At 43.3% G+C, this 25527-nt stretch overlaps 1 protein-coding gene across 3 annotated transcripts in view; it reads right to left on the bottom strand.

Annotated features, from left to right (window-relative positions):
• LOC140199674 (neurocalcin-delta) overlaps positions 1-25527 on the bottom strand; it is a 351531-nt gene that overhangs the window by 291326 nt on the left and 34678 nt on the right. The window contains exon 2 of one of the 3 annotated variants that reach the window (XM_072262168.1): positions 652-734. The exons of the other annotated variants lie outside the window; for them this stretch is intronic. The gene's annotated coding sequence lies outside the window, so the exon portion shown is untranslated. The remainder of the gene's footprint in view (positions 1-651; positions 735-25527) is intronic. 3 annotated transcript variants of the gene reach the window in all.

Here is a 25527-nt window from a genome sequence, read left to right as displayed (position 1 = left end):
TATTGTAGTTACCTGGCTGGAACCAATCGCAGAAATGGGTGCATTTCAAAAGGTTTGGTGTCACAGTCTTTTTAAGACAATTAGGAATAAGCTTCAATTTATAGCAGAAAGCGGAGGTCGCAAGATAGCCAAACGTTAGAAGCAAGGATGCAAAATCCATCTTTAAATATAATTCACAATTTATTTAGCCCAAAGCCTCTGGCAGGCCTCACCAGGCAAGTGCACCAGTGCATCTTTTTCCTCAGGAGGCTAAGGAAATTGAGCATGTCCCCTTTGACCCAAAACAATTTTTATCAGCGCACCAGAGTAATCATCTTTTCTGGATGCATCACTCTTGGTACGGTAACTGCTCTGCCCAAGACGACAAGAAACTGCAGAGAGTTGCGATCACAACAGGAACCAGCCACCTGCCTACAGACTCTGCCTCAGTGAAGCAACTAGCATAATCAATCTCCCCACCCACCCCACACACTCTCTCTTCTCCCCCCTCCCATCGGGCAGGAGATACAAAAGCCTGAAAGCACACACCACCAGGGTCGCCGACAGCTTCTACGTCACTATTCTAAGACTATTAAGTGGCTCCCTAGTATGATAAGATGTACTCTGGGCCTCACAGTCTACACTATAATGATCTTGCGCCTTATTGCTTACCTGCACTGTATTCTCCTTGAAGCTGTTTATTCTGTATTCTGTTATGTTTCACCTTATTCTCCCTCAAGGTGTAATGATTTGATCTGTATGAACAATAGGCAAGACAAGTTTTTCACTGTATCTTGGTACGTGTGACAATGATAAACCAATTCTATAATCAAAGGCCATTCCCCCCCCCCAAATATTCTCTAGTCCCCTACCTCCTATCAGGCAGGAGATATAAAAGCCTGAAAGCACATGGCAACTTCCTAGCACTTTGAAAAGAAAAGAATGGATCACTTGTATGATAGGCAACACACACAAAATGCTGGAGGACTCAGCAGATCAGGTGGCACCTGTAGAAATGAATAGAGAGCCGACACTTCTTCCAAGACCCTTCAGGACTTTCAGGTCTCGGCTCAAAACATCGACTATGTATTCATTTCCATAGATGTTGCTTCAATTGCTGAGTTCCTACTGTGTGTGTGTGTGTGTGTGTGTGTGTGTGTGTGTGTGTGTGTGTGTGTGTGTGTGTGTGTGTGTGTGTGTGTGTGTGTGTGTGTGTGTGTTTTGCTTTGGATTTCCAACCTCTGCAGACTTCCTTGTGTTTATGACTTGTATGATAAGATGGTGTCTTGACCTCACAATATACCTCAACATAGCCTTGCACCTTCCTGCCTGCCTGCACTGAACTGTCTAACTCTAACACTATATTCTGCATTCTGTTATAGTTTTATTTTTCTTGACACTGCCTCAATGCACTGGTGTGATGAGATGATCTGTATGGATGGCATGCTAAACAAGGTAGTCACTGGAGCCAAGCAGTAGTGTGATAACACGAGTGGGGTACGATGTTCTCCTAAGGGGTTGTCTGTTGGCGGGTCCTCAGGTGGTTATAGAGGCCGATCCGGGATCCACACATTCTGTGCAGCGTGGGCAAGAGTAAACGGTGGCTGTGGTTGATAGTTGTGTCCTTTGGTTGTTCACTCTCTCCTTCTGCAGATGCCACTTGTTCTCTGCTGCACAGCAGAGGCAGTTCTCGTGTAGCGCAGCCCCCTCGAACAAATTTCCTCCAGGTGTATCTATTGAGTGTGATGTCTTCATAGTTTTTTGATGTAATGTTGAATCACTTCAAGCTGATTCGGATGTTATCTTTGAAGACTTTTGTTTGCCCACCAGGGGCTCGCTGACCTTCCTTTAATTGGGAATGAAGGATCTGTTTGGGGAGATGTGAGTTAGGCATCCAGACAACATGACCTATCCATCGGAGTTGGTCTTGCTTTATCATGGTGGAGAGGCTGTTCGTGTTGGCCTCCTCCAGGACGCCGATGTTAGTGCATCTGCCCTTCAGCTCATCCTCAAAATCTTTTAGTAAGGATCTTTGGTGGTTTTGTTCCGGGTCTTTCAGGTAGCTGCTGTTCGCTCTACTTCAGTACAGGTGACAATAATAAACCAATTACCAGCATCGGGAAACACGGAAGCAACTCAGCAGAGGGTTTTTCTGTATAGGTTTTATGCTACAGCAAGTTAAAAAGATCAAACACTTTGTGTGGGTGAGGATATGCAAGATTATGTTTAATTCATTATTGCACTGTATTTTGTTTTTATGTTAACCACGCAAAGCCAAGTCTGTTAAAACAACTCTACTATCCCACAATGCACATCAAAGTTGCTGGTGAACGCGGCAGGCCAGGCAGCATCTCTAGGAAGAGGTGCAGTCGAGTTTCAGGCCGAGACCCTTCGTCAGGACTAACTGAAGGAAGAACTCTGACGAAGGGTCTCAGCCTGAAACATCGACTGCACCTCTTCCTAGAGATGCTGCCTGGCCTGCTGCGTTCACCAGCAACTTTGATGTGTGTTGCTTGAATTTCCAGCATCTGCAGGATTGCTGTTGTCTACTATCCCACCATAGGTTAACTGGCTATGCTGCCCCTGCCAATCCCACAACCTGAGAGTTAAATATTTGGCTTTAGTTTTACAGACAGAACAAGTTGAGAGCAGTCAGTCACACGGAGTGAACAGAGATCCATATTCCTGAAGACGGAAGCAGCAACCTACCATAAGCTACTGACTCACTACCACCTATCTCAGTGTCCAATTTCACCCATTTTCTATAGTCCTGTGGAGGGTCTTTTCTAACTTAGAAACACATATGGAAGAACAGGTCATTATAAAAACAATCTCCCTATTGTTAACTACAAACCAGGAAATAAATATGCTATTTACAGTAAATGGGATGAAACATTATACTGGATTTTTATTTTCTTCTCTTGTGAAATATTGACAATGACTGGGAGAAGGTTTAAATCCATTAAAAAGGAAAGCAACTGATGGAAATTAAGGTCCATGACCTAGAAGAGGCAAGGGGAATGAAGAGAGTTACTCTGATCAAGCTTCAGTGCAAGATCTACCAGACTGAAGATCCACCAGATCTAACAAGAGTGCAAGATCCACCAGATCTAACAGAGTGTAAGATCTACCAGGTCTCAAGCAGGAAGAGAGTTTGGATAGTACGCATAGAGCAATACAGTGAGGTCACTTGCAATCTCTAGTATATCCCATTAGCAATTACTGAGGGACCCTACAATGCCACCATTTCCTTTGAAAGGAATAAAAATTTATTTATTACACTGCGGTTGATACAGGTCTATCAATCTTTTCCACAGACTGCAGGAATTAGATTCTTGTGGCAACACAGAGAGAAATCTCTTCATAAGGAACAAAGGCTGCACAGTTGGAATTAAAATGGAGATCAATTGATTTTGTGTTCACTCTCCATGGTGCTGTAATAATCCACTTTAAACTGCTCAGGATGTTATTATGTCTAACTACAGCCATGAAAACCCCCATGGTCAACAATGTTATTTCCAGAAATTTCTATGCACAGTCCATAACACCCAGTGTTGCTAATCAAGACTCTATTTGGTAAGTGCAATACAAGTATTAGATGATGCGCATGTCTTATGAGGATTAGTTGAGTGAGCTTGGGCTGGAACAAAGGAGGAGAGATGACTTGGTGGAGATGGACAAGACAATAGATCAAATAGGTAGCCAGAGATTTTTTCCCCCAGGGCAAAAATGGCTAATATGAGGGGGTAAAATTTTGAGGTGATTGGAGGAAAGTTTGAAGGGATGTCAGAGGTTTTTTTTAAATACATTGTGGTGAGTGATATTCATAAACTCTTATAGATAGGCACATGGATGATAGAAAAATGAATGGCTATGTGGGATGGAGGGGTTAGATTGATCTTAGAGTAGATTATAAGGTTGGCCCAATACCATGGACTAAAAGGCCTGTATGGTGCTGTAATATTCTACGTTCTTTGTAAGTATGACCTAAGAGGAAAAGCCCTGCAGATGGACGAGTTCCAAACCATACTTTGACTAGTGAATGACAAAGCACTGTGCTTTCTTGTTTCTGGCACACATACCACTGTTGGAATAAATAAATTACACTTCCAAATGGCTTAAATACAAAGTACAAAGTAAATTTATTGTCAAAGTATGTGCACTGTATGTCACCACATACACCCTGAGATTCATTTTCTTGTGGGCATTCACAGTAAATACAAAGAAGCACAACAGAATCAGTGAAAGACTGCACACAAAGAAAAATGGACACACAACCAATGTCACATAGAGCCACATAAAAGAACCACATAGCAGACATTTTTGGTAAATGATTGCTACAGAAGATTATTCTTCAGTTTTACTGGTCATACTGGGAGCAATTAAACAGAATATCCATAACAGAAGTTAGATTTGCTTCCTGAATTTTATAGGCATGGGCACTTAGAATAAACTGCAGTTTTATATTGACAATTTTTCCCTCAGAAGCTGGAATATGTAGCTGCTTTTGAGAAAGAACACACAGCCCTGTACATTATCTTATTAGGTCTTACAAAACTAGAAAAGTTGGAAATACAGCCATAGCATAAGAGGTTACACTGTGGTGCCTGCAACATCACATAGCCAGAACTCCAGATTCGATCTTTATCTTGAGTGTTGACTGCGTGGTGTTTACATGTTCTCTCACTAACCGGATTGGTTTCCTCCAAGTATTCCCACATCTCATGGACATGCAAATTGACAGATTAACTAGCTGCTGTCAGTTGCCCCTGTTCTGTAAGTGAGTGGTAGAATCTGGGAAGAGAGTCAACGAGAATTTTTAAAAATTGTAATTGAAGACCCAAGTTGGTGAGCCTGCAAGTTGAGGCCTGATGGTCGAGGCTCCTTGGGCAGGGCCTGGAAGTTGGAGGCCCGACGTTTGCAAGTCCGGGCCGGGGACTGGAGGTTAACAGTCTGGTGGTGGCCTGTCCTGGGACTGGAGAGCTTTCTGTGTGTGAATGTGGGTGGGTGGTGGGAATGAGAAAAGGGGTTCCTTTTGCTGTTGCTATTGTTGTTGCTTGTGTTGTGCTGCTGAACTCTGTGGTCATGCTGTGCTGGCACTGGAATCTACGGCAACACTTGCAGGCTGCTTCCAGCACATCTTTAGGTTCTATTGGTTATTAACGCAAACGATGCATTTCACTGTATGCTTCGATGTACATATAATAGATAAGTGCATCAGAATCTGAGTTAATGTAGCATTAACATAAATGGTTGGCTGACAGTCAGCATGGCCTCAATGGGCTGAAGGGCCTGTTTCTGTGCTGAATCTATGACCCCCTGAGGTAGAGACATGGGTGTTTAGAGGAACATGTCAATGTACTGCACATTCAACTGTAATTTCATCAGGTTGCTCAGATACAAGGGAATGATAGATAAAATAATGATAACCTATCCTTCAAAGGTGTGAATCTCTCCATTGTATAGCATGGAGATTCCATGTGCAGCATGAGAAGGAAGCCATTGTTGGATTTGTTAAAAATCCAGCCACTCCAGTGGTGATGTCTGTTATTTGTCAAGTAGGGGACCGTGCACAATTCTGATTTGATGGAGACAGACGTGAGAGCACGGAGGAACATCTGGAAAACTTCTGAAATGCCCGCTTCGCTGCCGCTGCTACTGTGTGGTAACCAGAACCTCCGGAGCAGAAGGCCCTGAAATCCTCGGCTTTGCTTGTTTCAGCGGCCGGGGCGAGGTCGAAGACACTCAGCAGAGGATGGCGCTCGGGAGGATGTATCAGAGGGCTGGTCGGAGGCTCGAAGTTTTCGGACGGATGGACTCAGTGTCGGCTGTGGTCGGCTGCTTCCAAGGCATCGGCAAGTTGTCGGTGCCTTGGAGGTTTATGGCAGGGAGTTTCTCCCTTTTGCTGCCTGCTATCGGGGACTCGGAAGTCATCGACTCGGGGACTTTTGAGACTTTTTTTTATCGTGCCCATGGTTTGTTCTTCATCAAATTATGGCATTGCTTTGCACTGCTGTAACTATATGTTATAATTATGTGGTTCTGTCAGTGTTAGTCTTTGGTCTGTCCTGTTTTCTGTGATATCACTCCGGAGAAACATTGTATCATTTCTCAATGCATGTATGCATTTCTAAATAACAATAAGAGGACTGAGTGTTCTCATAATCTAAATAGCTTTATTTATCAAGTGTACATCAAAACATCCGGTAAAATGCGTTGTTTGTATCAAGTCAAATTGGCGAGGATTGCACTGGGCAGCCTGCAAGTGTTGCCACGCTTCCAGCACCAACACGTAGCACGCCCACAACTCACCAACCCTAACGGTATTTGATTGGAATGTGGGAGGGAACCGGAGCACCCAAAACAAGCCCACACGGTCACGGGGAGAACGTACAAACTTCTCACGGGCAGCAGCTGGGAATCGAATCCCAATCTTACAGCTGGCACTGTAAAGCAATTCCATTAACCACTATGCTACCGTGCTGCCCTGTTTAGGGTGTGAAATTATCATTTTTCTTGTAGTTTAATTTTCCTATGCTTGCTTGCATTTTTATGGTGTTATGTACCCCTAGGGTTCATATTTTCTGTGGACTGTCACTTTAAAATGCCAGGAGAATAAGACTGACTTTTGGACACTGATTGAGCTGCTCCAGAGAGAGAGAGAGAGGTGGAGTCATTTGATGGACAATTGATGTTATCGTTTCTCTGCAGCTTGTTTTGAATATACAAGGACACACAGACACACACAGTTAGAGTCAAGATGGATTCGGTCAATGGAAGACACTAGTGAGTCGGTCGCTGGTTTAAACTTTCAGTAGCCCAAAAGGGGTGAGTTGAGATCGATCCTGAGAATTGATAAATGACTCTCACAAGTTTTCTGCAACTAGAACAAGTTTGCAGGAAGAGGAGAGAGGAGCGATAGGTTTGAAACAGAAGAAACTTGGTGACAAAGAGATCACTGTTTGGACTCTCTCTCTAAGTAGCCTGTGAGGGTGAGTTTGTTTCCATTCGACTACGAAAGTGTGATTGTCACTTAGTTAATCCACAGGAGTGGGTTCTCTGGTGAGGGGAAAACCTTTGTGAATACCACGTGTGTGTTTACCCTTTGTCTGGGTGTGGTAGTTCACTGAAGAAAGGCACCCCTGTGGCAAATCACTGTTGGAGTTATTTCATATGTTGTGGAACTGGATAAGTGGCTATCACGTTGTGTGTTTGAAGTAACCTTGTGGAATTTACCAGTGTGTCGACCCTTGCCTGGGTGGTGGTTCCCTTGAAGAGAGTCCCCTTTGTGATAAACTACTGTTGGTGATAATCCATACGTGGATTCTATTGGAGTATCCTGTGGCCACCACTTTGAGATGTCCCGTAGCCCAATTCGGGTGTGGTACCACTTGTGTTGAAAGGATATTCATTGAAGATAACTGTCGGTGATATTCCATGTGTGGAGTGGAACACTTTCAGAGATAAAACCTACTACTATTGTTACCCTGTATTGCTGTCATGGAATCTGTGGAATATCGACATAATTGCCTTCTCACAACATTTGCCTCTGGATTACAAACATCTCACATTAATTAACCTGTGCATCTGAACTGAACTTTTCTTACCCACCATAGTAAGACTGTATTACTTATCACCTAAGTTTGAAGAAGTTTGGGTTTTACATTTACACAGCTATATATGCATAAGCTCTGCTAACCTGTTTGATTTATCTGGTTTTATGTTACTTTATTATGTAGTTACTAATAAAATAGAATTAGTTAACAGCAGACCAGACTCCAGGTGTATTCCATTTCTGCTGGTTCTTTTAACCCGTTACGGGGTACGTAACAATATAATCACTTATATACATGCAATTGCTCCACAAACAAGAGAAAATCTGCAGATGCTGGAAATCCGAGCAATACACACAAAATGCTGGAGGAACTCAGCAGGCCAGGCAGCATCTGTGGAAAAGAGTACAGTCAACGTTTTGGGCCACTGAGTTCCTCCAGCATTTTGTGTGTGTTGCATGCAATTGCTCGGTCAATTTTCCAGAAATTATGGTACAGTTGATTCTGCATTTTTCCAGAAGTTTCTTAGTTCATCTACAGCAGATTTCACACCACTTGAGTCTCGCCATTTTATATGTTAATTTCTATCACTGGAATTTTAAAAGATAGAACACCACAGCACAGTACAGGCCTTTTGACCAATAATGTTATGTCAACCTTTTAGCCTATTCCAATTCAAAGTTCAAAGTAAATTTATTATTCCAAGTACATATTGTCACCATATACAATCCTGAGATGTGTTTTCTTGTAGGCGTAGACGGTAAATCCAAGAAACGTAATAAAATCAATGAAAGACCACACCAACTGGGTAGTCAACCAGTGTGCAACAGACAACAAACTGTGCAAATACAAAATGAAATAATAATAATAATAAATAAATATCAAGAACATGAGATGAAGGGACCTTCAAATTGAGTGCATAGGATGGGGAGGGGAGTGAGGTTGAATTGTTATCCCCTTTGGTTCAAGACCCTGATGCTTGAGGGGTAATAACTCATCCTGAACCTAGTTGTGTGGGTCCTGGGGCTCCTGTACTTTCTTCTTGATGGCAGTAGGGAGAAGAGAGCATGGCCTGGGTGGTGGGTGTCCGTGTTGATGAATGCTGCGTTCCTGTAACGGCACTCCTTGCAGATGTGCTCAATGGTAGGGAGAGCTTTACTTGTGATAGACTGGGTTGTATCCACTACATTTTGTCGGATTTTCCATTCAAGGGCATTGGTGTTTCCACACCAGACTGTGATGCAACCAGTCATTATACTCTCCACCACACGTTTACAGATGTTTGACAAAGTTTTAGATGTCATACTGAATCTTCGCAAACTTCTAAGGAAGTAAAGGCACTGCCATGCTTTCTTCATAATGGCACTTACATAATGGGCCCAGGACAAATCCTCTGAAATAATAACCCCAAGGAATCTAAAGTTGATGACTCTCATCTCCTGATGGACCTCCAGTTTCCTCCTACTGAAGTCAATAATCAGCTCCTTGGTCTTGCTGACTTTGAATGAAAGGTTGTTGTTGTGGCACCACTCAGCTACATTTTAAATCTCCCTCCTATATGCTCGAAAATCAATTTAACCCTTCCATCCTACATAGCCTCCAATTTTCTATCCCACATGTGCCTATCTATGAGGCTCTTAAACGTCCCTAATGTATCTGCCTCTATCAGCACTCCTGGCAGGTTGTTTCATGCACCCATCATTCTCTGCGGAAAAGAACCTTTGTGTTTATCTCTAATCTGAATATAAGACGACCATGACTTCTTTTCCTCTGTCTTTTCTTTGTTTATTCTTTACCCTTGTAACATCTAATAAAGAGGCTGGAAGCAACAAGTTTTATTGCGTCAGTCTTGACTTCTGGATTGCAAAAACACCAGGATCCAACATTGCTCTTGGTGCAAAATAATCATCTTTCACACTTGTATGCAATTCTCTGCTGGTTCAGGCAACAGGTTATTAGTAGGTAATAACACTGATGATCAGAGGCCTACACATTTCTCTCCCATATCTGCTGTCAAGTGCCACACCTGGGGGTCCAGTTCCTGGGTATCATCAACTCAGAAGATTTATCCTATGCCCAACATATTGGTGCAATCACAAAGAGGACATGCCAGTGGCTATACTTCATTAGGAGTTTGAGGAGATTCGGTATCTCACCAAAGACACTCGCAGATTTCTACAGGTGTACTGGATTTCTACAGGTTGTGTTGGCGTGTGGCCAAGTGGTTAAGGTGTTGGACTAGTGATCTGAAGGTCGCTAGTTCGAGCCTCAGCTGAGGCAGCGTGTTGTGTCCTTGAGCAAGGCACTTAACCACACATTGCTCTGCGATGACACCAGTGCCAAGCTGTATCGGCCCTTGCCCTTCCCTTAGACAATGTCAGTGGCGTGGAGAGGAGAGACTTGCAGCATGGGCAACTGCCGGTCTTCCATACAACCTTGCCCAGGCCTGCGCCCTGGAAACCTTCTAAGGTGCAAATCCATGGTCTCACGAGACTAACGGATGCCTAAAAACTGGGGGGAGCACCCTAACTGATTACATCACCATCTGGTATGGAGGGGGCACTACAAAGGATAGAAAAAGCTGCAGGGAATTGTAAACTCAGCTGGTTCCATCACGGGCACTAGCCTCCCTACCATCGAGGCCATCCTCAAACAGCAATGTCTCAAAAAGGCAGCGCCTATCATTAAGAACCATCAGCAACATGCCTTCTTCTCACTGCCACCATCAGGGAGGAGATACAGAAGCCTGAAGACACACACTCAGTGGTTCAGGAACAGCTTCTTCCCCTCCACCATCCGATTTCTGAACGGACAATGAACCCATAACACTACCTCACTATTTTTTGCTCTCTTTTTGCACTGCTTATTAATCTTGTTTTATATTATTCTTATAATATATAGTATTTTTTGTGTGTTGCACTGTACCTCTGCCACAAAACAACAGATTTCATGACATACGCCAGTGCTAATAAATCTGACTCTGTCTGCCTACTTGAATTGAACTTGATGAGCTGAATCCGGAGAGCACCCAGAGGTCAAATCCTTACATGAACTTTATCTTCCTTTGTCATCTTCCACAGGAATCTGCAGCTTACTCCTAAATGGCACGTGTTCTGTGAGATCCAGCAGCAACTGAAAAGGCTCCTGTTTAAAGTTCCCGCTTCTTCTGCTCCGGTTGCAAGGGTTTTACTCACTAGCACAAGGCAACAAGAGGATGTTTTCTATAATGGGGGAATCTAGGACCAGAGGGTGCAGCCTTAGTACACAAGGATGTCCCTTTAGAACAGAGATGAGAAGGAATTTCTTTAACAAAAGTGGTGTATCTGTGGAATTCAGTGCCGCAAGACGGCTGCGGAGGACCTCTCAAATCCATTCTCCTGCCTTTTCTCCGTTACCTTTGGCGCCCTTACTAATCAAGAACCTATTGAACTCCGCTTTAAATATACCCGATGATGTGGCCTCCACAGCCATCTGTGGCGAAGATTTCTACAGATTCAGCACCCTTTGGCTAAAAAAATTCCTCCTCATCTCTGTTCTAAAGGGACATCCTTCTATTCTGAGGCTGTGCCTTCTGGTCCTAGACTCCCCCACGATAGGAAACACCCTCTCGACATCCACTCTTATCTAGGCCTTTCAATATTCAATAGGTTTCAATGAGATCCCACACCTCATTCTTTTAAATTCCAGCGAGTACAAGCCCAGATACATCAAATGTTCCTTATATGTTAACCCTTTCATTCCTGGGATCACTCTCATGAATCTCTAGTCTGTCTTCAAAACCAGGAATAGCAAACTAAGAAAGTTAAGTTCACACCTCACACCTAGCAGAAACAGCTGGAGATCCCATGCAAAAAAAAGGTCCAGAGAATTTTTTTCTTAAGAAATTGTAACGGTTTGCTTTGATTTTTCAAGATTCAAGATTAAGTAATACATACATATTATTTTATCATTATATCACAATTATCATATTTTTCATTTGCACATTGGCTGTTACTGGTATTTGATAATGTAGTTTTTCATAAATTCTATTGTATTTGTTTATTTTCTTGTAAATAGAATAGACTGGGATATAGCAAGTATGTAATACTGAGGCTTTTTAAGGCATTGGTCAGACCACGCTTGGAGAATTGTGAGAAGTATAGGGTCCCTTATTTAAAAACCGAAGGCTCTAAGGGCCCGGCAGACCAAACACGAATTTCAGAGGTGAGATGACAGATGGAGAGTCAAAGCAGCCCTTGCTTGACCAAGTGTAGCATCAAGGGATCCAGGGAAAACTGAAGTCAATGTCTGTGCAGGGGGAAAATCCCTAGTGGTTAAAGTCACAATTTATACAAAGGATATTGTTATTGGAAGTCAAAGATCCCAATCCCCAAATGTTACTGCAAAAGGTCCATAGGACAGCATCCTGGCCTATCCATTTCCAGACAGAGCAGCAATGAAATTCCTTCCATCGATACATGAGATACGAGGGTGTTCACTGTTTCCATTCACAAACCCTTGACAAATATTGCAGCCCATGCCTCTCTGGCCAGGGTCAACCATGCAGCTAAACATAAACAACGTTCATGCACAGGCTGATAAAACACCAGCAACTTTTGCACCAGAGAAGTAAAGGTCGGTGAGCATATCCAACAAGGAGTCTAACCATCTTACAAGATGATAAGAGGCATAGATCGAGAGGACAGCCAGTGACTTTTTCGCCAGAGTAGAAATATTTAATACCAGGGGTCATAATTTTAAGGTGATTGGAGGGAAGTATAGGGAGGGATGTCAGAGGTAACAAGAGCAAAGCAAGACCCATTCCTCCCTCCCACTCACTCACTCATTCACATACACACTCCTCCAACTCCTGGACAGGCCGATTTGGGCCTCCAGCCTCCACTGGACTTGGACTTGCAGACATTAGGCCTTCGACTTCCCCAGAAGACTCACAGAGATACTCAGACGCAGGGATCCGGCCATCAGCCCTCAACCTCCAGACTTCCGTTCGATCTTTTGGCTGCGATCTTCAGTATCAACCCAGGACTCACCATTGATGACAAATGGTGGTCCTTGTTGTGGACCCAAGCATTAGGACAAGCTGATGAAGAGACAGCAACACAAGGCCTCGAACTCTGGTCTGGCGTACCCGGGGGCATCACCGGCTCTCTTGCCCTTATGGGACTCTGGTCCTGGAACCCGCCGACAATTCACTGAACTGGGAAGAGGCCTCCAGCCCTCTTCCTCACTGATTTGCCGGCCCAACATTCGATCACAGATGTCCTCCATCTACGTCACTGAGCTTCAAATGCAGAGCAGATGACTAGACTCTGGCCAGACCTCTAACTCCCCTCTCTTTCCCCAAACCTATCCTTACAAACTTAAAAAGGAACAGAAACAAACAACAAAGTCTGAACCATAACCTCGACAGAGCCTGCAGCTTGGCGCCATCTTGGCCGGAAGCAAGTCTTGGCAATACAGTACATCAGCAGACATTCTTCGTCATGGAAACCCTGCCCAGCAGTATTGTGGGAATACCCCAAGCAGAAGGGCTGCCGCAGTTCAAGAAACAACTAATCACTAGGGTAACCAGGAAAGGGCAATAAATTTTTTTTTGTCCTGATCTCCAAAACAAATAAGCTTTTTTAAAAGAATGGCACCAAAATCAGCCACTGCAACTCTGTATCAATGGGCTGTGATTTGGGGCTGCACAGCAGCATTGCAGTTGGTGTAATGGTGTAATGCTATTACAACGCCAGTGACCTGGGTTCAATTCCACCACTGTCTGCAAGGGGTTTGTACCATACATTCTCCCTGCTAACTGCACGGATTTCCTCCAGGTGCTCCGGTTTCCTCCCACGTTCCAAAGACGTACAAGATAATCAGTCACATGGGTGCAAACCATGCTGGGTGGCTAAATAAAAATAAATAAATAAATGATCCACAATTGGTGGGAGGAGTTAAAAATAACAAAGGGAATTGGTATGGCAATTTATTTGAGGCTTTGGATACTTAAGTCCCAGTAGGTCCTTTTATGGTGTCTGGCTGGCCCGTGGTGCTATGAGTTCTGGGGTCTGCCTGCCAGTACAGGGATTAAGTGGGGGGGGGGGGTCATTCATCCAAATATCAGCACCCAATTCATAACTCTCTCCTTCCAAGTGCACTCTTCTACCCAACCGGAGGCAAGTAGCTCCGATATCCTAAATACCCTCAAGTGAGGAGAAGGAATTCTCACTTGGCTGGGTGTTACAGACCTCCCTCTATGGGGCCAGCCCACTTTTTGTGATGAGTAAATTGACCTGACCAGAGATTGGCTTCTGTGGGAATCTGAAGACCAATACGCAACTAACCACAGTGAGTACATATAGAGTTTATTAGTTACAGCCATAAAGAAATGATTATAAATGACTATAAATGACCACTAATGAGCATAGCAGATTTCTTTACTGAGTTACATTCAGAACAAAGAAGCAACATTTAAGAAAAACAATAGTCTCGGTCTCTGAAACCTTCGCAACTCATCCTCCGGATGACTTTAAAAGGATGGGCCTTTCCTCCAACTCACCCACATCACTGTCCATAAACCTCAGCCTGATCCCCACCTACCTTCTCTGTTCCCAAAGAAGTCCCTACAAACCTAAACTTAAAAATAGAGAGAGTAGGCCATTTGTCCAGTTGACTGCACCTCTTCAGTTCCCTGTAACCTCGTCAGTTTCCCACATCTATCAATTCCATCCTGCTTCTCCTGCACGAGAGGCACTTAACAACGGCGGCTCAGCCAGTCAATTGGTCTTTGGGACTTGGGAGAAAACCCACATGGTCACAGGGAGAATTGCAAACTCCATGCATTCAGTGTGGAGTTTGCAAGTACGGAAGAAGAACTACAAAACTTAATTGATATAGTTGTTGAAGAAAGTGCAAAAATGGGTCTATCTATCAATTGCAAAAAGACAGGATGTATGGTGATATCCAAAAAGAAGGAGAATCCTATCTGCAGGCTGAGAATAAACGGGGAAGACATAAAACAAGTAAAGAACTTTTGCTACAGGAAGCTGGGTGACATCAGATGGCAGGTGTGACATAGACATCAAAAGAAGAATTAGGATGGCAAAAGACATCTTTACGAGAATGAAACAAGAATAATAAATACAATTTACCTAGATCTCACTTTTTTAGATATTTACAGGTTAGAAACTTTGTAATTACTGTTTCCCCTAATTTTCCACATTTATATCCAATGGATATTTTGGAAAAAAATTTATATTTAAATCTTTTTCTGAAAGGTGTTGTAGCAGTTATTTATAATATAATAATGAATTTATGTCCTGATGTATCTAATAAAATTAAAACTGATTGGGAAAGAGAACTTAAGATCACTGTACCGATTGAAAAATAGGAAAAAATTCTTCAATTAGTTAACTCATCCTCTATATGTGCTAAACATGCATTGATACAGTTTAAAGTAGTACACAGGGCTCATATGTCCAAAGATAAATTATCTCGTTCTTACTCTTATATAAATTCTGTATGTGGTAGATGTCATTCCGAGATAGCTTCTTTAACTCACATGTTGTGGTCATGTCCTTTGTTGAAAAAATATTGGAAAGATATTTTTGATATTATTTCAACGGTTTTGAATATAGACTTACAACCTCACCCAACTACTGCTATTTTTGGGTTACCAATCAAATCATTTAACCTCTTCAGCTCGTCGGATGATTGCATTTCTTACTTTAATGGCTAGAAGATCCATTTTGCTGAACTGGAAAGAAATTAATCCTCCTACCACATTTCACTGGTTTTCTCACTATGCTGTGTTTAAACTTGGAAAGAATTAGAAGTGTTGTTTATGACCCCTCTATCAAATTTGAAAAGGCTTGGAGGCCATTTATTCAACATTTTCATATGATGTAATTTGACCATTTCCAAACTTATTTTACTTCTTTGTAATATTGGTTGAGAGGAACGGAGTCATCGACACTAAGGTTTTCTCTTTTCTCCTTTCTTTTACAATGTTACAAAGCAGCCCGTGTCTTTTTTTTTTAGTTTAGTTGATTAATTCTGATTAGATCAGTTTTTTTGGGGGGGTGCTATTATTTTTTTTCCTTTTTCATGTTTTTTTTAGATATTTTTCTTTGTTTTATATTATTCATTTGTATCCTATATGATTGGGAGTTTTATTATTTAAGTGTTATGTTTTTGTAATCACTTATGCTAATTATAACAATGTATTCCCAATAACTTTGTACTACTACCATGTTATGTTTATTTTTATGAAATTAATAAAAAGATTGAAGAAGAGAGAGAATGAAAAGTATACTGACCAATACTAAACTAGGTATGACAACCCACCTGAAGAGTACTGAAATGTTATGTTTACCCAGTTATGTTATATGGCTCAGAATGTTGGACAATATCTAGTAACATGAGGAAATGAATTTAGCAGCAGAGATGTGGTTTTTGAGGAGGATGCAAAGAATATCATGGACAAAACGAATATCTAACCAGGATGTCATGAACAGAGCAAACACAAATGGAGAAATAATGTATGAGATCATGAAAAGGCAACGTAACTTCATTGGACATGTGATCAGGAAAGAGGAGTCAGAATGCATGGTAATTATGGAAAAGATTGAAGGGAAGAAAGCAAGAGGAAGACAAAGACAAATGATGATGGAGACAGCAGCCAGAGAACTGGAAATGAATACCAATGAATTGATCCACTTGACCCGAAACAGGAGTGTGTGGGCCATGGCAGTCAAAGCTCAAACTGAGCACAGCACCTGATGGTGATGATGACACAGACAGTGCTAGAGATGAGGATTGAACCCAGATTGCTGGAACTACCTAATGCACCACACTCCTTGAAATGACTTCACACTAGAATAGTGAACATCAGAATAAAGGCTTGGAAGCAAATGGCATTTATGGTATTTCATCCCACTCCTATCAGGGGAAGAAGCAACGCAACATCCACCCGAGGACCACCAGACTCAAAAGCAGATATTTCCCCCAAGCCGTCAGGCTGATCAACACCCACGAAGCCACCCACCACTACATTCACACAGTGCCTCCTTAAATACAATCAGTCTACGTGTGTAACACTGTGTTTTATTGGCTTGCTTTATATTTAAATTTATTGTGCTTTGTTTTGTTATTGTGTTCTTTATGCTGCATCAGATCCGGAGTAACAATCATATTGTTCTCCTTTGCTCTGGTGAATGACAATAAACAATCTTGAATCTTCGTTCCATCTCTAAGTACAACATTTTGTTTATACCGCATTCTTCTTTCATCCACTTTTAAGGTAAAGTATTCGTCAGTCCTACAATTTATACATGTGCTGCAGGACTACTTTCTGCTCTTTGTTAATTGTTGCATGGTTTGCTGGTGCTGTATGTCTCCTAAGAGCCATATGCTGGCGTTTTCAGCCATTGTTAAATTAATTAAGTGCACATGCACATATGACAGAAATATTCTGGAAAATGTCCCCCTGCAGCAACTTCATCTTGCAAAATTTATAATCCAGCAGCTTCAGGCAATGCACTTTATTGCTAGAATATTTATTTAACTTGGACAGTGAGTCCTAAAATAGAGAAGAGCCATCTATTAATAGAAATCAAATCCTTTATTTAATAGCCTGAATCCATAAACAGTCACAGCCATCCCATTTTAAATTGTGTGGTGTTGCGTAGCTCAAAGCAGCTTAAATCACAAATATTATGTGCTCTGCCAGCCCTGCACTTTAATAGGCAGAAAGTGGACAGAAAGGTACGGGTAATTTCCACAAGTAACACTTGCATTCAAATTGTTGAGAGGAAATTGTAAGGGAAACACTCAATCTTCAAAAGATGTAACTAAGCTATGGAATGAATCAGATAAAATGTTGATCAAAGATCAGGAGTAAGAGTTACAAAATACACATGGACTAAGATGTTAACTGTCCTGTGCTATCATCAGTGGGATCATCAGTTGATCTGCCACCTGCCTTCAGGAGTTTCGGCCCGCTAATGATCAAGACTCCCTCGAGGTGGTGGGCCAGCAGTGCTAAAGCACCACTTCCCACTGGTGAGCTTAAAAACTTGGCATCTGCCTCTATCAGTCACTTCCATCCAACAGATAGTTTGCTCTTCAGGTGTCTATGCAACTACTGAAGGGTTTGCAAGCTATGTATACACTGTCTGACTATCTGCCCCTCTGGACATACTTGGTCCACACCCATGCTGATCCTGTCTCTGCTGCCTCAGCTACAGCCCTGCTGGTTGACTTGATCTCTCTTCTAGTGAAGCCAAGGTCACGCAGCCATTTCTGGAGAGTGAACGCAATAATCCCACGGCAACCTGCTTCAAATGGATAGCATGAGACCTTCCACCCTCTGCCTCTGCACTCTGATCTTAATTCTGCATACTTGGTTAACTTGTGCTCATGGGCTTCATCGATGTTGTCTTCCCAGGGGACTGTGAGTTCACCAATAACCACTTCTCTACTGGTGTCAGACGATACGATTATATCTGGACGCAATGTTGCGAAAGCTATTTGCTCCGGGAAACTGCCTTTCCCATCCAGGTCATCCTTGACACACCAATCATTGGCTGAGGAAAGTATGCTTGATCGTGAGCCTGTGCTGTACACCCTTGACTTGGAGCCTTCTTTCACAAGTGATATGCGATGTTCTGTGCAGCATGGGGCATGAGATAAGTTGTGCTGCAGTACTCTCTGCTCAACCGCTTCTGTTACAACTTTGAGAATGTTGTTGTGTCTCCAAGTGTACATGCCGCTGGAAAGATTGACTCTGCATGCACTCAAAATATGTTGAAGTGTTCCCTTCTCGCCACAAGCAGCACACCTGTCTGTCTTATCTTCATACCAGGTGCTGAGGTTGCAGGTGTTGGGAGCAGATCGTACGCTTCTCTGCATAAAAAAGAAATGCGGAGCGGTTCCATCTGCCACAGAACATTCCAAGATAGATGTCATTGTTCAACACTTTCCCACCGGGTCCAAGAGATAGGAGCAGAATTGCACCATTCGGCTCATTGAGTCTGCTCCGCCATTCCATCATGGCTGCTTTATTATCCCTCTCAACCCCATTCTTCTGCCTTCTTCCTGTAACCTCTGACACCCTGACTACTCAAGAACCTGTCAAACTCTGCTTTAAGTGTACCCAGTGACTTGGCCTCCACAGCCAACTTGGGCAATGAATTCCACAGATTCACCGCTCTCCAGCGAAAGAAATTCCTCCTCAACTGTGATCTAGAAGAATGTCCTCCTATTCTGAGACTGTGTCCTCTAGTCCTAGATTCTCCGACTATTGGAAACACCATCTCAAACTGCCTACTTAGACTGCTTTCCCTGGACTGTCAGAGGCTGAGGGACAAGTATATAAAATTATGAGAGGCAGAGATGGATAAGATAATGGGGGCATTTCTTTCCAGGGTGGAAATATCAAATACTAGAGGAGACAGGTTGAAGACGAGAGGAGAACGGAGACTTACGAGGCAAGTTTATTCTCGTACTGAGTGAGTAGGTGCATGGAAGGTGCTGCCGTACCACCAGGCTCAAGGACAGCTTCTATCCTGCTGTTAGATGACTCTTGAATGGACCATTCTAGATGAACAACTTTCATTGGTGACACAACAATGGAAACCACGAGGAGTTTCAAACTCCTGACAGTGCACATTTCCCACAACTTCTCATGGTCCCAGAACGCATCCTCGCAGTCAAGAAAGCTCACCAATGCCTCTGCTCTCTGAGGAGACGGAAGAGAGCTGGTCACCAATAGTCACAACCCTCTACAGATGCAGAGTGGAGAGCATCCTAACATGCTGCATCACTGCAGGGTAGGAAAATGCGCTGAGGGGCTTCAGGAGGGCTGTACAACAAGTAGTTAAAACTGCCCAGTGCATGACCAGCAACAGCCTAACCTGCCATCAATGATATATATATATATACACACACAGAAAGGTACTGGGAAAAGGCCAGCTATATTGCAAAGGATCCCACGCACCCTGAGCTGTTTGTCCCACTCCCATCAGGGGAGAGGCTACCTAGCATCCACACCAGGACCACCAGACTCAAAAGCAGGCGCTTCCCCCAAGCCGTCAGGCTGATCAACACCTCCGCTCACTAACACACTCCACCATCCCCCGCCACCAGTATGAACGCATAGCCTAGCGTCACTTTAATTAGCCTATCGTACCACTGGGCTTCAACTTCTGGGGTTAAGAGAGTGGAAATGCCCCAGTGTAACAGCACTTCCTCTCCTGCACAGGTCTCCTGTCAATCTTGCACAACTTGTTTGGTAGGATTACTTTTATACTTGTATTGATTGTGTTCTTTTGTTTATTTTTATTGCATTCTTTCTGCTTACTGTGTGTTTTTATGCTTCATCAGACCCCAAGTAACAATCATTTCACTCTCCCTTACACTGGTGTACTGAAGAATGACAATCCCTTGACCTCACAAGTGACCTCGTCGTGGTCCTTGCATCCTAATGTCTACCTGCACTGCATTTTCTCCAGAACTGTCTATGTAACACTACGTTCCGCATTCTGTTTTTGTTTTTCCCTTGTACTGCTTTGATGTACTTGTGTTTTAAAATGATCTGTAAGGATGGCTCGCAAATCTTAATGTTTCACTCCATCTTGACGCACGTTCAATATTAATAAACCAAAGCAATTCCAGAGGAGGGATGGAAGTAGATATGATAACAATGTTTACGAGGCATTTAGACTCACACTTGAACAGGCAGGGATTGGAGAAATATAGACCATGTGCTGGCAGATGTCAAGGATCAACTGTATTCACCATCTACAGTTACATGAATTGGGAATTTGCTGTGGTGTGTTGACGTGACATGCAACAAAAAATATTCAATGTTTATAAAGTAAAAGAATTATATAAAAATAAGTTAGAGGTTAAAAGTACAGATATGGAATAAAATGTGCATAAATACATAAATACCAGCATGTATTTACAATGTAAACAACATTATAAAAAGTGGTTTCATGTGTTTACAATGATAGAGGGGGATGGGGGGAGGGGCCTGAAATATAATGGCTGCTCAAATTAAATGCCTAGGGAAAGAAACTTCCAAGTTTTTTGTTTAATAGCCCTATAGCACTGTCCAGAAGGGAAGTTTTAGAGAAGACAGGGTGAGTCGTGTAATGACTTTCCCAGCCTGCTCCTCTCTCCTGGACACATACAACTCCCGCGGTGATGGTAGACTGCAGACAATGTCCTTTTCTGTTGACCTGACAGTTCACTGTCGTTGTTGTACATTGTGTGAGAACACTGCACCAAACCAGACATTAACGGCTGATGTGAGGATGCACTCTGTGATGGCAGTGTAGAATTGCACCAGTATGTTCTGGGGAAGATGAGATGTTACCAACTGCCACAAGAAGTGTGCAGTTCAAAGGAACACCCTGGTCAGCACAAACATGGTGGGACAACAGACTAGTTCCTGTGTTAGAGTGTTCTATGCTCTATTGTGCATATACATGGCCTTCTCTATTATTAATGTTAACACACTCCGCGGAGACCTCCAGTAAGATGGCGACACTTATACATGCAGCCGCCTCTCGGGGGCCAACCAAAGGTAATTTTTTTTCTTTGTTCATTGTATTTTTATACATTGAAAACTACTCTTGACTCCAATAACTACAGCAGGCCTACTGCACATTATTCAGAGTAGCCGGCCGGGGTGTCTTAAGAGGCAGCTGGTGACTCAGAGAAGGCGAGTTGGGCCAAAGGACTTGGGCCAGGCCGTTCGGCTGCAGGAGAAGTCAGATTGGCTGAGCTGGGTGTAGTCCGTGCTGCTGCCCGCTACTCTGGCGCACCAGAGATGGTGCCTTCGAATTGGCATGAAGGTGGGGTGTAGTGAAACTGTGAGTGACTGTCTTGGACGTCTCTTGTGCGATCACAAGACCCTGTTAGACATTGATTGCCACAGGCCTGCCTTCATGGATACAGCCGAATGAGACAGTGTTCCTCTGGGGCCAAGGTGTAAAAACATACATGCGTATTCAAACTAACGAGAAAGGGGAAAAAAAGACAGGCAGTGAGGCAGCAACGTCGCCTCGGTTGTAGCAAGGGCTAGGCCTCAAGCCGCAGGCTTGTGTTGTAGCCCAGCATCCAGGCCCAGGTAGCCACTCCCATGGGTGCTGCCCTCCAGAGTTGGATTGGTGGAATTACAGGTTGGACTGCCAGGGTCCATCAATTTGTGCAACTTGTCATTCAGGGTCTTGGACTAAAAATGTGTTTTCTTACATGGCTATGTTCTTTTATTTCCCTTTCTCGTTATTTTGGATACGAGTGTATGTTTTTACACCTTGGCCCCAGAGGAACGCTGTCTCGTTCGGCTATATCCATGTATGGCTTTAGTAACAAATAAACTTGATTTGATTTGAGACACACTTCCATGAACTCTACAACTGAAGTATTATTTGGTTTTTTTTTGCACAATTTGGCTTCTTTTGCACATTGGTTGCTTGTTAGTCAAGCAGTGAAACAATCACGAACAACAAACCAAAAGAGACAAATATTACGCTCCAAAATTTGAGTAGAAACAGCTGGGGAACACATGCTAAAATGCTTCAAGTTTTACTTTGTCAGAAATTATAATGAGTTGTCTTTGATTTTTATAGAGAAAATTAGTGGCTGCTTTCTGCTTTTGGAGTTGTATTCATCAAGACAAATGTAAGAATTCTATCACATTCATATTATTTTATCATACTATTATCTTATTTTATTGTTTAATTTGCAGTTTGTCATCTTTTGCACAATGGTCGTTAACAGTCTTGTTTTATGTATAGTTCTTCATAAATTCTATTGAATTTCTTTATTTTCCTGTAAATGACTGCAAGAAAATGAATATGAATATGTACTTCGATAATAAACTTCCTTTGACTATAACTGAGAACTGCTTGAAAATGTTATTTTATCTTGGTTGCAAATGACACTGCAGAGTCTATGAACCTACGATGGTTTAAAGGCATTTTCGTCACCCCAAAGCAGTGTGCGTGCTGAGATTTTCCTCCTCACCCTCTCTGAACATGATATTCTTGCAGCTCCTTCCCCACACCAAACATCGGCCTGTTATCCCACCACTCGCCTCTGCAGACGCTGGCTCCACTGTATGACATCACGCTTGGGAAACCAAAACTCCTGTGTTTAAAAATATTCTGTGCCCTTCATCTTCAGAAGCACAGAAGACTCTGTTGTGCAATTCCCGAACATCTGTGCTCCTCCGGGAGCCCTCTTCTATTCAATTAATATTATGCAAATTGTACTGGGAAACCCAGAGTTCGAGGCTTAGCGTTCAGTGATTGGTGTGTCTCTGGGGTTGAACCGAAGATCAAAGCCAGAGGGTCACATTGGAAGTCCAGAAGCCGAGGCCCACTGGTCAGAGTCCCAGGTCTGCAAATAACTGCGAGGCCACTGCATTAACCAAAGCCCAATGTCTGCAAGCCTGAGGCTGAATCCAAATCCACTGGAGGCTGGAGGCCAAAGAAGACGGCCTGTCCTGGGGCTAGAGGACTCAGCATGTGCATAGGTGGGAGGGAGGAACAGGACTGGTTTTGCCGTTGTCGTTCGGTTGTTTGTTGTGCTCTGTGTTATCCTGCCAAGCATGGTCGTTATGCTACGTTGGCTTCGGAATGTGTGACGACATTTGGGAGCGAGGGCAGGAGGAGGGGCACCAGGGGCAGGTGAGGAGAAGAGAAGAGGTACAAGGAGAGTCGGATTGGGGAATGAAACAAAGGGAGGTGGTGGGAGTGGGTGGGGGAAGAGAAAAAGCCACCTCCTTCCATTGTCATCTCTTATCAGATTCTTTCTTCTTTAGACCTTTACCTCTTCCACCTATCTCCTCCCAGCTCCTCATCATCCCCTGTCCCCCATCCACCTAACTTCCCCCTCGCCTGGTTTCATCTATCACCTGCCAGCTCCTACTCCTTCTTCGGGCTTCTTTCCCCTTCCTTTCCAGTCCTGATGAAGGGTCTCAGCCCGAACCTTCATCTGTTTATTCCCCTACATAGATGCTACCTGACCTGCTGACTTCCTCCAGCATTTTGTGTGTGTTGCTCTTGATTTACGGCGTCTGCAGAATCTCTTGCGTGTCCATCACCATATCTCTGCTCAGCATCTTAATGACAGAAGCATCTTGGCAGCATCCTAATCTGATGTATTACGGTTTGGTACAGCAATTGTTCTACTTGGAACCACAAGGGACTGCAGAGCTTTATGGGACACAACTTGGCACATCATGGAAAACAGCCTCCCCTCCATGGGCTCCGTCTGCACATCCTGCTACCTCATTAAAGCAGCTAACGTAATCAAAGATCCCACACACCCCAGACATTCTCTATCCCCCACCCTTCCATTAGAATAAGACACACAAGCCTGAAAGCATGCAACCCCACGCTCAAGAACAGCTTCTATCCCACTGTTACAATCCTCCTGGAAGTTACGATGGATTCTTGATCTCACCACCCACCTCATCACAGCCTTGCATCTTACTGTATGCCTGCACTGAACTTCCTCCAAAGCAGCCGTGAGTCTGCCTTCTGCTACTGCCCTCCCTGGTACTGCCTCACTGCAGAGGTGAGATGAAATTATCTGCTTGAATGCCATTCAAAGTTTTTCACTCTGTATCAGTACATGCAGCAACAACAAATGGCAAAGTCCAAGCCAAAAGCAATAGCAGTAGGAACACCCCACACACTGGCAACTCCAGTCAAATGGTTATACATTCAGAGAAAGGTTAGGAAAATGTATTCATAGTAAGACTACAATAATCAGAGCTTTTATGGTTTAATCTTCTGGATTCCTACCCCCACACACCTTTAATTCAATTTGTCAAGGAACACAGGAAGTTGGGCAGGCAGCACAGGCAGCATCATCTGGTAGCAGACTGTACAGTGGACTGCAGGACCAATAATATGTTTTGCAAGTGTAGATTTTTACTCTGCTATGGACAGTCCCAAGCACGGGTGCAATAGGAGGAGGGTTGGGCATGAGGCTAGCAAACCCATCATGTAAAAACCCAGAGCTACTGAAGCTCCAAAGACCTCAGTCCTGGGAGAGGAAGGGTCTTTGATGGGCTGCACCTTGGACAACTGGCCCAGTACAGAGGACGCTGGTGAGCTACTGTCAGTGGCCTATGCTTCAGCAGGGGTGATTGGCTTAAAAAGTGTAGATCTTTATAGAAGCATACAGTAGTCCTTTATGTAATGCAAGGAATGCAATGGTCAATTTGCATACAACAAGCTTCCACTAACATTACGGTGATAATAAACAGGTAGCCTGATTTTAGTGAAGCTGAAATAGGATTTTCTCTCTGGAGCAAAGCATGATGAGAGATGACTTGATAGAGGAGTACAAGATGATAAGAGACATAGATCAAGTGGACAGCCAGGGACTTTTCCCCAGAGTGGAAACAGCTAATAAGAGCGACATAATTTTAAGGTGGTTGGATGAACGTATAGGAGCCTAGTTATTGGCTATATTTAAAGTGGAGTTTGACAGGTTCTTGATTAGTAAGGGTGTCAGAAGGCAGGAGAACGGGATTGAAACGGATGATAAATCAGCCATGATGGAATGGCAGAGAAGACTCGATGGACCGAATGGCCTAATTATGGCCCTATGTCTTATGGTTTTTGTGCTCCGGAATGGGATCTGAACTCAGTATCTTCTCCCTCAGGAAGCAGACCTACTAATTAAAGTGCTCCTGAAGCCTGTGGGAAACTAAGAAATGGTTCAAATATATTTTAACGTTTTGCAGATCTGGACACTGCAATTTTTCCTCATACTTAACAGAACTGCTCAAGCTCTGTCAGATTGCATGGAGATCGTGAGCGAGCAATCATTTTCAAGTCCAGCCACAAATTCTCAATTGGATTGAGGTCTGGACTCTGACTTGGCCACACCAGGGCATTAACTTTGTTGTTTTTGAGCCACTTCTTTTTAGCTTTGGCTTTATGCTTGGGCTCACTGCCTTGCTGGGAAACAAATCGTCCCC

This window comes from Mobula birostris, chromosome 1 (assembly GCF_030028105.1).
Source record: "Mobula birostris isolate sMobBir1 chromosome 1, sMobBir1.hap1, whole genome shotgun sequence".
NCBI classification, from domain to species: Eukaryota; Metazoa; Chordata; class Chondrichthyes; order Myliobatiformes; family Myliobatidae; genus Mobula; species Mobula birostris.
Note: the sequence above shows the minus strand (reverse complement) of the source record. Positions and strands in the feature narration are given on the sequence as shown.